The sequence below is a fragment of the Mirounga leonina genome, unplaced genomic scaffold (assembly GCF_011800145.1).
Source record: "Mirounga leonina isolate KUSES-001 unplaced genomic scaffold, KU_Mleo_1.0 Mir_101609, whole genome shotgun sequence".
In the NCBI taxonomy this organism is placed as follows: Eukaryota; Metazoa; Chordata; class Mammalia; order Carnivora; family Phocidae; genus Mirounga; species Mirounga leonina.
The window spans coordinates 9,296,975-9,311,357 of record NW_023270164.1 but is presented as its reverse complement, the minus strand read 5'-3'; the positions used below and the strand labels follow the sequence as shown (position 1 = coordinate 9,311,357).

Sequence of the window (14,383 nt, the reverse complement as noted above, 5' to 3'; positions counted from 1 at the left end):
GGAGACTCATGCCTAATATTGTCAGATCATTTGGTTTTTCTTTTTTTTTTTTTTAATGTTTTGCCTTATTTGAAATTTTTAAAGATTTTATTTATTTATTTGACAGAGCAAGACACAGCGAGAGAAGGAACACAAGCAGGGGGAGGGGGAGAGGGAGAAGCAGGCTTCCCCCCAAGCAGTGAGCCTGATGTGGGGCTCGATCCCAGGACCCTGGAATCATGACCTGAGCCGAAGGCAGACAGTTAACGGCTGAGCCACCCAGGCGCCCCAGATCATTTGTTTTTTCAAGAAAAAACAAAAAACACGATTTTTCTCTGTGTGTGAAATCTTCCAATTTACGAATGTTAGTTCTCTCCTTCTTTTTTAAAATCTAAAAATCCAAATCCAAATAAAACTCACTCTCAGGCTGGATTGAGCCATAGGGCCACCAGCTCAAGATCTTATATTAAATGTTCAAATCCAACACCATTTTTCAGAGAGGTCTGTATTAATTGCATTTCTATGGACTGCACTAACATCTTGTGCTTCACCGTCTGGGCACTGTAGGGCACTTGTCTGCTTTCTTGTTGTTCTCCCTGAAAACAGAAATTTTGTATTTTATTTTCTTAACATCAGCAACTAGCAGATGTCTGAGACGTAGTAGGCATCTAGATAAGTGAATGAATGAATGAGTGAATGCATATAGGTCACCCCTTTTTCTCAGCCAGAACATGGAATTTTCAAGAGCAGATGAACACTAATAGTCTTTTCCCATCCCAGAATAAGGCAAAAATGGTAAAATAATTACTTTGGACATGAAATTAGAAGTATTTTGCCATTTAAGGCTGGTAAACTGTGGAAATTTAGTAGTTTGATTGCCGCTTGGAAACCACATGTGAAGCAAACAACCAGGCTTCTAGAGTTTGGCACTGTTTTATAGTTCTACTTGCAGTGGTTTTAAAATAATTATATTCAGTACAAGTGCATTATTGTTAATATTTTATCAGAGAGTTATTGTTTTCCCTTTGAATATGTCTCATTACAGGCGCTGCTGCATTATTAAGTATAAGTGTATTACATCCAAGGACCAATTTTCCTACCCCTGTGGTATGTTCTTCTGATTCTATAATAGAAGTCAATGGGTAAGTCAGATTCATTTAATCCAAATTTACTTTACAGCACATTTTTTTTAGAATGCACGTGTTCTTTCCTTTGAGGGATACCTGCACGTTCACGTACTATACATCATGTTCTGCAGCAGAATAAAGCAAGAAAACGGAGCCAAGTTTATTGTCAACACAATGGAGCAGCTGCATGGTGACTGCAGACATCACTGGATACATCACCTGGGGACTACCAGCCATTGGTACCATCAAGAATAAATCTTCCAAATTTTTGCAAGGAAACAATAGCACATCCCATAAACATGCTGCTATCTACATGCCTCTTTCTAGAAGGTAAATGTTTGAAGCCAAATATCATGACTCAACTCTGTTCAAAAGTAGTTACGTTTCAACTCTTCCTGCAGAAACACTATCCAAGGACTGAAGGGCTTTTGTGTATTTAGGAATGATTTTATGAATTTATAAGCAATCATAGTTTTAAAACTCTGAAGCATTAAGTTAAACATGCCTTGGGCCAATGAGAAGCACACACACAGCCATCCTCTGCCACGTTGCTTAGCTGAAATCTAGTTGCTCAGGGAAGCTTTCAGTGGATTAGAGTACGTGTTAGGAAAAATTTACCCTAGGTCTGGGATTCACCTTTGCCTTTTATTATGTTTGAAGTCATTGTATTTCCTGGAGGAGAAATTCTAGAGGAGAATTTAAAATATAATTCATTGTTGAGGTGAGCAGCACAACAAAGTAGAGTCTTGTCGGCGCATGGCATTGGTCTTGAGGCAGGACCAGATTCCAGAAGGCTTCTGTGTGGGCCCCAGCCCGTGCTCTCTCACTACACTCCGTGTGCCAGACTCTATCTCTGGCACCTATACCAACGCCTCTTGGAAATTAACCCTTGCCTGATATTCAGAAAAGAGCAAACTTCAAGAGCTTGGGAATGAGAATATATCCAAGAGGAGCTTTGCAAATAGATTTTTAAATGCAGTACAATTTTTTCTCCTCCCCCACAGCTGGACCTAGGAAATTCCAAGAATAGGAAAATAAAGGAAATCAGTTTTCTATTTTTGTTGTTGTGGTGGCTTTTAACTGTTCTGTCATAAATTGGTTCTTCACAGGGGAAGTATGGTTAGATTAAATTAGTTTTCCGCAAATTGTGGTTTGAGGTCTTCAGGTGGGAGCTTGATACAACTGAAAATTCCTGTGTCCTGGCCTACAGAGCGAGTCTGTGGGTCCTACCAATCTGCCGACTCAACCTGCTTCTTAGGTACATCAGATTTTGAGATCCTCTGGGCTAGGTGAATATGAGGGCCCCTTCCTCCTACAAAATTCTGTGAGGCTTGAAGGGTCTTGCCAAAGTTAAGCTTGTTGATAATGGAAATTTCTACTCCTCCTTTGCATTAGATTTATTAAACCTGAAACGGGCTTCTCCAAATAGGATCTAGTTAACAGAGGAAGTGTGGTATCATCTGGTCACCCTTGGGTTATGTGAACAAATAGCAGTTGAGTATTTACTCAGGGAATTTGATTTAAAATAAATCGATCAGGGCGTCTGGGTGGCTCAGTCGTTAAGCGTCTGCCTTCGGTTCAGGTCATGATCTCAGGGTCCTGGGATCAAGCCCCGCATCGGGCTCCCTGCTGGGCGGGAAGCCTGCTTCTCCCTCTCCCACTCCCCCTGCTTGTGTTCCCTCTCTCACTGTGTCTCTCTCTGTCAAACAAATAAATAAAATCTTTTAAAAAAATAAAGTAAAATAAATCGATCAAGTAACTTGAATCTTACTGATTCTCATGATGTCTGAGAGGCTGATTAATCTATGTTTTTCATGTACCTTCTGTTTAACTTCAACAAATCCAAATTGGTTCAGGTTAGTTCCTCTCGGGATAGAGTTTACTTGTCTTCAAAATCTATAAGAAGTTGAAGAAAAGTTTCCAGAGAGCCATGTAAGGCCTTAAAATTCCAGCGAGGAAGTTGACATCAAAAAGGAAGAGAGGAGTTCTTGCATCAGCAAATTCTTCCTTCTATGTGATTGTCAGATTTGAGCAAACCTCGCTTCCAGCTGGGAAGGTTGTGGAGCAACTGGAACTCTCATATGCTGTTGATGGGAGTGAGAAATGGTGCACCCACTTTTGAAAAAGATTTGGCAGTTCTTTAAAGTTAAAGATGCACCTTTCCTATGACCTAGCAATTGCATTCCTAGATATTTATCCAAGAAAAAATGAAAGCGCACATTCATACAAAGACTTATACTGGAATATTTTTAGCACCTGTATTCATAATAGGCAAAAACTGGAAACAGCCTAGCTGTCCATGAACAGAATGGCCAAATAAATTGAGGTGTATTCATACAATGGAAAATATCCGCTACTGATATACTTGAGACCTAGATGAATTTCAAAACATTATGCTGAATGAAAGAAGCCTTATGCAAATGATTACATACTGTATCATCCCATTTACATGTTCCTGGGTCTGTTTTTTTGCTCTTTGTGTAGACATGGTTTCAGGCTGCTCCACAGAAGAGACTCTGGCAGAGGGCCTGGGCTGGAAACAGCACCCAATTACAATAATAACCACCATTACTGAATGCTTAAGGGCCTGGCACTAATCTGAAATTGGAGTATTACTCCTATTTTATGGATGAGAAAACTGGGTTGCTGTCAGAACATATGACTTGCCCAAAGCTTTACAGAAAATAGACACTCTAGCTAGGTCATTTCTATCCCAAGACTGTCTTTTTTCCAAAGCAACACTTAGGGATGCTTTTGTCAAGAAGAGGGTGTTGGTAATGCAGGAAGAGAAATGAAATCAGTCTTGGTTCTCTGCCTGAGGTGGAAAGGGAGGCTTGGGGGGGAGGGTACTACAGAAGATCCACTATTGTCTGATAGATATTTCTTTCAAGGGTAGAAGCTACCTTCACCCTACTTCACAATCTATTGAGCAATTGCTAATTTGTTCCTCACAAAAACCTAGAAGTAGATAAAAAAGTTGTCCTGGATAAATAAATTACAAGACTCAAGTCTTGTAACGGGATTTTGAACTGGTGCACGGGACCCGTAGTGAACTTTCTGGTAGACCATGTTATTATGTGGGACAAAGGTGTGAAATGTTTTACGTGGTTTTTTTTGTTTGTTTTTTGTTTTTTTTTTAATGGTTCGTGGCTTCAGAAGTTACTAAAGAAAGGGACATGCTTTCTAGTCTTTCTTGGGAACATCAGGGAGTAAGAACGGCGGTGTGTTGAGGTGGTGGTGATGGGGTGGGGAGATGTTTAGATTCTGTCCATTCTGGGTTTTTGGCAGCATGAATGCATTTCTGTGATGGCTTATACTGGTAACTCCCAAGCCAGCACTTCAGATTCCTTGACAACCCTAGGTATTTACCCAAGATGAATGAACACCTTCTGAAGCCATAATAGATGAATCTTTGACATAGGAACTCACCTGGTGGAGGCGTGTCACAGATCTTTTGAGAAGCTTCTCCCTGTAGAAATGAACCCACATGCAAAATTCTCCATGCAAGCTAAAAAGGTTGACAGGCTTACTAAAACCAACCCAGGGGGCCCCTGTTAAGGACCCCTGCTTTGGATAGTAGCCTGGGAATTTACCCAGAGTACCTTGGGATGGGAGTGGAGCTCTAGCTGAGTGGTCCTAAGCTTCCGGCCAAGATAGACCCGCTGGTGTAAAGAGCCCTGGATTGGGAGCAGCAATCTCAGCATTGTCACTTTACCAGCTATGTGGCCTCAGACACAACCTTCCTGAGCCTTGGGGTGCCTGGGTGTCTCAGTCGGTTAAACATCTGCCTTCGGCTTAGATCATGACCCTGGGGTCCTGGGATCGAGCTCCACGTCAGGCTCTCTGCTCAGCGGGAGCCTGATTTTCCCTCTCCCTGCCCTGCCACTCCCCCTGCTGTGCCCTCTGTCAAATAAATAAATAAAATTAAAAACAAACAAACAAACAAAAACCCCTTTAAATCCTTTCTTAGCCTTAATTTCCTCATCTAGAAGATGAGGGCAATAATGCCTGCCCCTGATCCACCTTGCTGAGAAGAATATCCATGTGAGACAGTCTCATTCTTTGTAAATTTGCAATCATTTGACAACCATTGAATGTGTCAGATGAGGGCTAAGTGCTAGGTTTGCAGAAATCAGTCAACCATTAAGAATTGCCTGCCATGGGGGGTGCTTGGGTGGAGCAGTCTGTTAAGCGGCTGACTTCTGATTTCAGCTCAGGTCATGATCTCAGGCCATGAGATCGAGCCGTGCGTGGGGCGCACCCAGCACGGAGTCGGCTTGAGATTCTCTCTCTCCCTCTCCCTCTGCTCCTCCCCCTGCTCTCTCTCTCTCTCTCTCTGACATAAATAAATAAATAAATAAATAAATAAATAAATAAATAAATAAATAAATAAAATCTTAAAAAAAAAAAAGTCCTGCCATGGTGGGGCAGGGAATCAGGTGACAATGAATAAATGAATAGAACAAAGTGAACAGAACAAACAGAACATAATGTCAAAGTGTTCATTATTTTCACAGCTCTTATCACTGAGCGTAGCAGTGGGAAAGAATGTGGTGGGGAGATAGAAAACTACTTAGAATAGTCTTCTATTCTCCTCGTAAGAGGAGCCATTTGAGTCACTAAGTCATTAAGAAAACAGAAGTGGCAAGTGGAGATGCCGAGGAAGAGGCAGATTGGAGATATACTTTATTTTATTAAAATATGTCTCTAAAATGTGTTTTTGGCTAGGTCGTACCTCCACAGGATTCAAACACAAAAGGTACAAACAAAAACAGAGTAAAAGTTTCCCTTCTACCCAGCCACCTAGTTCTCCTCCCCAGAAGCAGCACATTGTATCAGCTTCTTATGTATTCTTCTAGAGATTGTTTTCATATGCAAGCAAATACATTTCCTCAATTGATAACTCATTGTATATAATGCTCTGCACCTTGCTTTTTTTCTTTACAGTATATCTTAGAAATCACTCCCGGTGAGCATTTAAACAGATACCACATTCATTTTGGTGACTGCATAATTCCATGGGATGCATGCACCATAATCGATTTAACCTCTTCCTTAGTGATGGACATTTATGTTGTTTCCAGACTTTTGCTGCCCCCCTTGTGTGAGTGTACCTGGAGGATAAATTCCTGGAAGTGCATTTGTAATTTTGACAGGCACTGTCATTTGCCCCTCCCAGACGTCCTGCCAATTTCTAGCCCCAACTAGCAAAGTTTGAGAGAGCCTTGCCCCCACATCTTTGCCAATTATTGGATGATCAAATTTTTGGAGCTTGGGAATCTGGTAAGTGAAGAGTTTCTGGGGGTAGTTTAATTATTTATTTATCTTATTATGAGCAAGTTTGAGCATCTTTCCCCACATTTAAGAGGCATTTGTATTTCATTCTCTGTGTACTGCCTGCTCATAGCCTCCACCAGTTTTTCTTTTTAGGTGGACAGTATTTTTATTTTTGATTTTATACATGTCATTTGAATTGTAATCACTTCTCCCGGTTTGTTTGTCTTCTGACTCTGCTCATGGTGCTCTTTGCCATTCAGAAATATTTAATTTTTTATGGGCGCCTGGGTGGCTCAGTTGGTTAAGCGACTGCCTTCGGCTCAGGTCATGGTCCTGGAGTCCCGGGATTGAGTCCCGCATCGGGCTCCCTGCTCGGCGGGGAGTCTGCTTCTCCCTCTGACCCTCCTCCCTCTCATGCTCTCTGTATCTCATTCTCTCTGTCTCAAATAAATAAATAAAATCTTAAAAAAAAAAAAAAGAAATATTTAATTTTTTGTCATTGATACCAATAGTTTCTTTTATGGTTCTAAGTTTTAGGTCAACTTAGGCTATTCGGTCCCTTCTAGTGGAACCACCCCATGCTCACCAGTAGTTGCCATATAATTTGTTGAATAATTCAGCATTTCCACACTGCTCCAACATGCCACTTCTAACATCTATTACACATACACTTCTAACATATTACATTTCTGTGGGTAATTGTCTCATTTCTGGACCTTCTGTTGAAGTGATCCATCTATTCATGCATCATTATCACACGGTCTTAATTGTCAGAGCTTCATGATAAATTTTAATATTTTGTAAATCTAGTTCCTTTTTATCTGTCTTCTTGGGAAAACAGTGATTGTCTACTCTTGATTATTCTTTTTTGCCCAGGTGGACTCTAGAAACTGTCTATTTCCAGGAGAAATCTTGTTGATATTTTTTAATTGGGCTCACATTAAAATGATAGATTCATTGAGGGAAAATTAACCATTTCTAAGACACCGATGCTTCTTATCCAAAAATATGCCATTCCTTTCCACTTTAAAAAGGTTTTCTTGTATCCCTTGGGAACATTTAACTGTTCTTCGTATAAATCAGGCAAATACTTTAAGTATATTCCTAGATATTTTATCTTTTCAGTGGCTTTTGTAAAGGGGGGTCTTTTCTTTCAATACTTCTTCTGTTTGTATATATGAAGCCTATATATTACTTTTGTATATATATTTCTATTTAATTTTGTATCTATAAATTTTATTGAATTATCTTATTTTTTATAGTGACCAGTTGATTCTTTAGTTTTTTTAGGTCTACAATTGTATCAAATGTAAATAATGATAATTTTACCTTCTCATTTCCAACTTTATACCTTTAACTTATTTCTTTTGCCGAATTACATTAGCTAGTATCTCCAGATCAAAGTTAAATAAAAGTAATGATAGTGAACTCTGTTATCTTATTCCCGTCTCAAAAGAGAATGCTTTCACTGTGTTCCCATCAAGCATATGCTGACTTTAGAATATATATATATATATATATATATATATATATATATATATATATATAATATTGACAGGAGGAGCTTGGGAAGATGACAGAGTAGGAGGACCCTAAGCTTACCCCATCTCACGTTTACAACTAGATCTCCCTCAGCCTTGTAAAGAAACTGGAGAGTAATTAGAATTCTGGCAGAACAAACTCCACAACTAAAAGAAGCTGCATCTGAGAGGTTAGAAGGGCAGGAATGGTGGTTGGGAGGTGCCCCAGGAGGGAGGAAGCTGCAAGGCATGGTTAGGGCAAAGAAATGGTTCGTCACACCAGGGAGCCCACACCGGAAGACGATTCCCCATAGCATCTGCTTGGAAAACTAGAAGGGCTGAATTCCCTGAGATTGTACAACCAGCGGGACTTGGAGCCTGGAGATTTAAAAGTCAGCTGACTCAGCTTTGGACAGGCCGGAGGGCGAAGGGCAAGTGAGAGCTGGGTCCCTGCCCTTAAAGAGACAACAACCCACGGAGAGGCAACATAGAAGTGACAGTTTGTATAACGCCGGGGGCAAATGGTGGGAAAATCTGTTCATACTGGTCTTGGAGCGTATTGGGGGCTTCTCTGGGAACACGGGAGCTGGCAGGCGCCATTGTCCTCCCCCACCCCCCAGCATAAGCACCGAGCCACCTGCAAGAGGCAGCTCTGCACAGACACTCGGTGCCTAACGGGCTAGCAGAGCACCCTGCCCAAGACTTGCCCGCTACAAGCCTGCTGGCCTTAGGCCTGGGCTCAGCACAAATTTTGTTAATGCCTCATATACGTGCTGTGCACACTGATGCTCCATTGAGCGGCTCCATTTCAATAGATGCAGAAAAAGCATTTGACAAAGTACAACATCCATTCATGATAAAAACCCTCAACAAAGTAAGAGTGGAGGGAACATAATTCAACATATTAAAGGCCATAGATGAAAAGCCCACAGGTGACATCATACTCAATGGTGAAAAACTGAGAGCATTTCCCCTAAGGCCAGGAACAAGACAGGAATGGCCACCCTCTACCACTGTTATTTAACATAGTACTGGAAGTCCTAGCCACAGCAATTAGACAAGAGGAGGAAATCAAAGGCATCCAAATCGGTAAGGAAGAAGTAAAACTTTCACTATTTGTAGATGACATGATACTACAGATAGAGAATCCTAAAGACTCCACCAAGAAACTAGTAGAACTGATAAATGAATTTAGTAAAGTTGCAGGATACTAAATCAATGTACAGAAATCCATGGCATTGTTATATACTAAAAACGAAGCAACAGAAAAAGAAATTAAGAAAGGGGTCTTATTTGCAATCACACCAAGGATAATAAAATACCTAGGGATAAACTTAACCAAGGAGGTGAAAGACCTGTTTCTGAAAACTATAAAACACTGATGAAAGATATTGAAGATGACACAAACAAGTGGAAAGACATTCCATGCTCATGCATTGGAAGAACAAATATTGTTAAAATGTTTATACTACCCACAGCAATCTACACATTTAATGCAATCCCTATCAAAATACCAACAGCATCATCCCAGAGTCCTGGGATCAAGTCCTGCACTGGGCTCCTTGGCTCAGCAGAGAGCCTGCTTCTCCCTCTCCCTCTGCTTGCCGCTCCCCCTGCTTATGCTCTCTCTCACTCTCTCTCTCTGACAAATGAATAAATAAAATCTTAAAAAAAAAACACCAGTGAGATATTATCTCACACCTGCCAGAATGCCTAAAATCAATAGCACAAGAAACAAGTGTTGGCAAGGATGTGGAGAAAAAGGAACCCTCTTATGCTGTTGATATGAATGCAAACTGGTGCACCCACTGTGGGAAACAATATGGAGGTTCCTCAAAAAGTTAAATATAGAACTACCCATGGAGCACCTGGGTGTCAGTCGGTTAAGCATCGGACTCTTGATTTTGGCTCAGTTTGTGATCCCAGGGTTGTAATCTCAAGGTCATGGGATCAAGCCCTGCATTGGGCTCCACGCTCGGTGGGGAGTCTGCTCGGGATTCTCTCCCTCTGCCCCTCACCTGGCTTGTGCTCACTGTCTCTCTCTAAAAAAAATAAATTAATCTTAAAAAAAAAAACACAGAACTACCCTATGATTTAGGAATCATACTGCTGTAATCCAAAAACACTAATTCATGCACCCTTATATTTATAGCAGCATTATTTACAATCCCAAATTATGGAAGCAGTGCAAGCTTCCAATGATTGATATATGAATAAAGAAGATGTGGGGTATATATATATATATATATATATATATATATACACAATAGAATATTATTCAGCCATAAAAAAAAGAATGAAATCTTGCCATTTGTAACAACATGGATGGATCTAGAGAATATAATGCTAAGCGAAATAAGCCAGTCAGAGAAAGACAAATACCATATGATTTCACTCATATGTGGAATTTAAAAAACAAAACAAACAAAGGAAAAAAGAGACACGAAAGAAACAGATGGTTACCAAAGGGAAGATGGGTGGGGGGGATGGGTGATGGGGATTAAGAGCACACTTATCATGATGAGCACTGAGTAATGTATAGAATTGTTGAATCACTATATTGTACACCTGAAACTAACATAACACTGTATGTTAACTATACTGGAATTAAAATTAAAACCTTAATAAAAATATGTATATTAAAAAATATATATAGTGGTAAAATATACATAACATAAAATTTACCATTTTCATCTTTTTTTTAAAGATTTTTATTTAATTATTTGACAGGAGGAGGGGCAAGGGGAGAGGGAGAGAGAGAATTTCAAAGACTCCCCACAGAGTGCACAGCCTGATGTGGGGCTCCAGCTCACAACCCTGAGATCATGACCTGAGCCAAAGCCAAGAGTCAGATGCTCAACTGACTGAGCCACCCAGGCACGCCCCATTTTCAGCATGTTTAAGTATGCAGCGCCATGGCATTATGGACATTCATATTTCTGTGCAGCCATCACCACTATCCATTTCTAGAACCTTTTTATCATTGGGCATAATGTTTTTATCATGCTGTTTTATCCTAACTTTCTATTTTATTTTATTTTTTATTTTTAAAGATTTTATTTATTTATTTGACAGAGAGAGAGACAGCGAGAGAAGGAACACAAGCAGGGGGAGCGGGAGAGGGAGAAGCAGGCTTCCCGCGGAGCAGGGAGCCCGATGCGGGGCTCGATCCCAGGACCCTGGGATCATGACCTGAGCCGAAGGCAGACGCTTAACGACTGAGCCACCCAGGTGCCCCTAACTTTCTATTTTAAAAAGGAATTTTAAAAACAAGACTAAATGTTCAATTTTATTAAATGCCCTTTAGCATTTATGAAGAAAATTATATAATTGTACTTGTTTGACCTCTTTTTTACTTCATTTATTTATTTATTTATTTGAGAGAGAAAGAGAGGAGGGGCAGAGGAAGAGGGAGAGAAAGAATCTCAAGTAGACTCCCCAGTGGGCGTGGAGCCTGACACAGGCTCAATTTCACGACCCTGAGATCATGACCTGAGCTGAAACCAAGAATTGGACCCTTAACCGACTGAGCCACCCAGGCTACCCTACTTATTTGTCCTCTTAATATAATGAATTGTTTTAGTATATTTCCTAATTTTGAATGATCCTCGAATACCTGGAATTAACTGATCCTGCTCTGGGTGTGCTATTCTTTTAATGTGTTTTTTTTCTTTTAATTAGGATTTAAAAAAAACTAGCTTCAGTCAGTTTGACCTATAATTTTCCCCCTTTGCCCATCAGGTGCTTTTACGTGGTGGAAATGACAGAGCTTTCTGGTGGACTGGATGTGGGGATGGAGGATAAAGAAGGAATTGGATGAAACCCAGCTTTACGACCAGTTGCGGGGGCGGTATGTGGGTACCTTTCATTGAACTAGGGAACCTTAGGCGTGGGAGGCTCAGACTCGGTTCAAATCAACAGTGAGACTCCAAGGGAGTATGGGGGAGTGGGTCATCAGGATCACCTTGTGCCTTTCAAAACAGGCAGGCTCAAGTTAAAATAGGTTGTAAACCTCCAGTTCAAGAGAGCAGACTGCTTATTTCCTATCCCTCCTGAGACCCCATTAAAATGAAAATAAAAGAATATATATATATATATATGCCCATAACAACCATGAGCAGCCAGTAGTATATGGGAGGGGTGGGGGAATATCTGTTCCTGGGGGATTCCAGTAAGTTTCGGGGAGAGGAAAGCCAAGTTGAAGGCTGATGACTGAGGGCCTGCTGGCCTAGACCATGCCCAGTGCGGGCTAGAGCCAAGGCTGGAGCATATCTGGAGAGCTGGGGAGACACAAGGGTCAGAGTGGAAGGTGGAAGTGAAAACAGGGGAACTACCAGATCGTTGCTAAGGAAGGTCTTGTTTCCCCATCCTCCCCCCATCCCTGCACGCAGGATGTCCAGCAGACAGTTCTCTAGTATCTAGGCAAAAGCAACAACAAAAATAACAGCAATAAGTATAGTTTAATAAAGCATTAAAAACTGGCAGGTCGTTCTCTAAGTGTATTTAATAAATGGTCTGGGTTGGCAGGGAGCAGGGCAGTTGGGGGCAGGAGGAACATGAGCTCCCAAGTGCAAAGATGATGACTTCTAGCACGTAGGGGTCCCCTGGACAATAGTGTATTCACTATAAGTGGGTGAAATGCAGCCAGTCAACAAGACTTAACCAAGAACACAGAGCTCTTAATCCATTTTTCTAGTGCTTCACTCTTACATATGATTACAAAACGACCAGACATTTGAAAAGCGCTTGCAACATCCAAAGGAAAGAAATACCAAAAAAAAAAAAAAAAATCAATGCAGGAACTAAAAATATGTTCTAACCATATTAGGAGAGGAAGAGGTGATAGTAGTGGGTTGTGTGTGTGTGTGTGTGTGTGTGTGTGTGTGTGTGTGTGAGAGAGAGAGAGAGAGAGAGACAGTGTGAGCTAAATTCTCAACTGTCATGCTGGTAAGTGAACAGATAATATTTTAAAATGATAAAAAAAAGAAATCACAGTATAAACAGATTATTTAGAGAGAGAGAGATAAACTTCCAAAGATAATCAAAGAGTCAAATGAGGAATAGATAATAGTAGAGCACCAGGGGAAGGGTGAAAGAAGCCATTCTAGGCATTTGATGTTTTAACTATTCACCTTAAAAATAAAACTGTTCAGTTATTTTACCAGCAAAAAATGGGTTTCTTCAGGAATAGCAGAAAATTGCAATTAGGGATGTGCAAACTATGGCAAAGCCATTGGCAAGTTGGCAGAACAAAGGAGAGAAAACCTCTTTTATAGAGGGGGCAGTTGGGAGGGACCCTTATAAACAAAAAGTCCACTGAAGGAAACTGGGAATGTGAAGGGTAGTGGTTTTTCATTGCCTGAATTGTGGCAGTCTCTCATTGGCTGAGCTGTTGCTGGGCAAGGAGAAGTTCTTCTTCTTCTTTTTTTCTTTTTAAGATTTTATTTATTTGACAGAGAGAGAGATAGCGAGAGCAGGAACACAAGCAGGGGGAGTGGGAGAGGGAGAAGCAGGCTTCCCGCCAAGCAGGAAGCCCGATGCGGGGCTCGATCCCAGGACTCCGGGATCATGACCTGAGCCGAAGGCAGATGCTTAACCATCTGAGCCACCCAGGCACCCCCCCTTTTTTTTAAGTTTTTTTTTTTTTTTTTTTTTTAAGATTTTAGACATAAAAAGTATTTTTAAAAAACTAAAGCAGAAAACAAAACATACGTAGTCAGGCTGTACATAGAATGTGTGTGAATGGAGGGGAGGGGGAACATCTAGCATATATGTGCAGAAAAGGCTCCCCAGATGATTCTGATCTGAGTCTTCCCTCTGCCGTTGGTACCATAGCACTGTAGTCCCATAGCTCCTGAGAGATGCTGGTCTCTTCCCTGTGCTCATTGTGAAACAGACTCCTAATAGATAGTAAACTCCCTGAAGTCAAGTTGGCATCAACTACCATGGCCTCCCAGCATAAAAGTATAAATAGTGGGAGGGCATCAACTTAGGTTTGATAAGACCTCATCAGTAGAAAACTAACAGACATTGGTCTGTAAGCTCCTGGCTAAATTTATAAAAATCATCAAGTGATCCTGGAATGGGATAGAGGAAGAAGTGGGGGGGGGGGGAACCCCCACACAAATAAAAATCTTTTAACTGTCCCAAATACTAAGTTACAGATGCAAAGAGCTGGGACCAAAACAGGAAGGAAAGAGCTCTTTCTGGAATTGTCCTTGCTGTTCCTAACACCCAAAATGCTCTTCCAACAAGATTTTGGCCTGGCTTGTAATTTGGGTCTCAGTTTAAATGTCATTTCATTCATGCCTTCATCCAGCATACGGGCTAGCGAGCAGCTCAGTGTGAGGAGCTGGGTGGCTCCAGCTGGCTGAAGAACGTAGGGGACACCACAAATCCCCTACTCTCAGGGACCGATGTGGGAAGACAGAAAATAAGCAAATAAGTCAGATCGGTTATCCCAGGTCGGGTTCCCTGGGA

General features: G+C 41.0%; 1 long non-coding RNA gene across 3 annotated transcripts; it reads left to right on the top strand.

The window, feature by feature from the left end:
* Nucleotides 1–321: 321 nt before the first annotated feature.
* LOC118008914 lies at nucleotides 322–11,962 on the top strand. Of its 3 annotated transcripts, none has more exons than XR_004678764.1 (3): nucleotides 322–1,121; nucleotides 1,238–1,436; nucleotides 11,645–11,962. It is a non-coding gene; the product is annotated as an uncharacterized LOC118008914 (long non-coding RNA). The 3 variants fall into 3 exon arrangements; XR_004678765.1 differs by lacking the exon at nucleotides 11,645–11,962 and adding an exon at nucleotides 10,979–10,992; XR_004678763.1 differs by lacking the exon at nucleotides 11,645–11,962 and adding an exon at nucleotides 6,191–6,665.
* The last annotated feature ends 2,421 nt before the right edge of the window (nucleotides 11,963–14,383 follow it).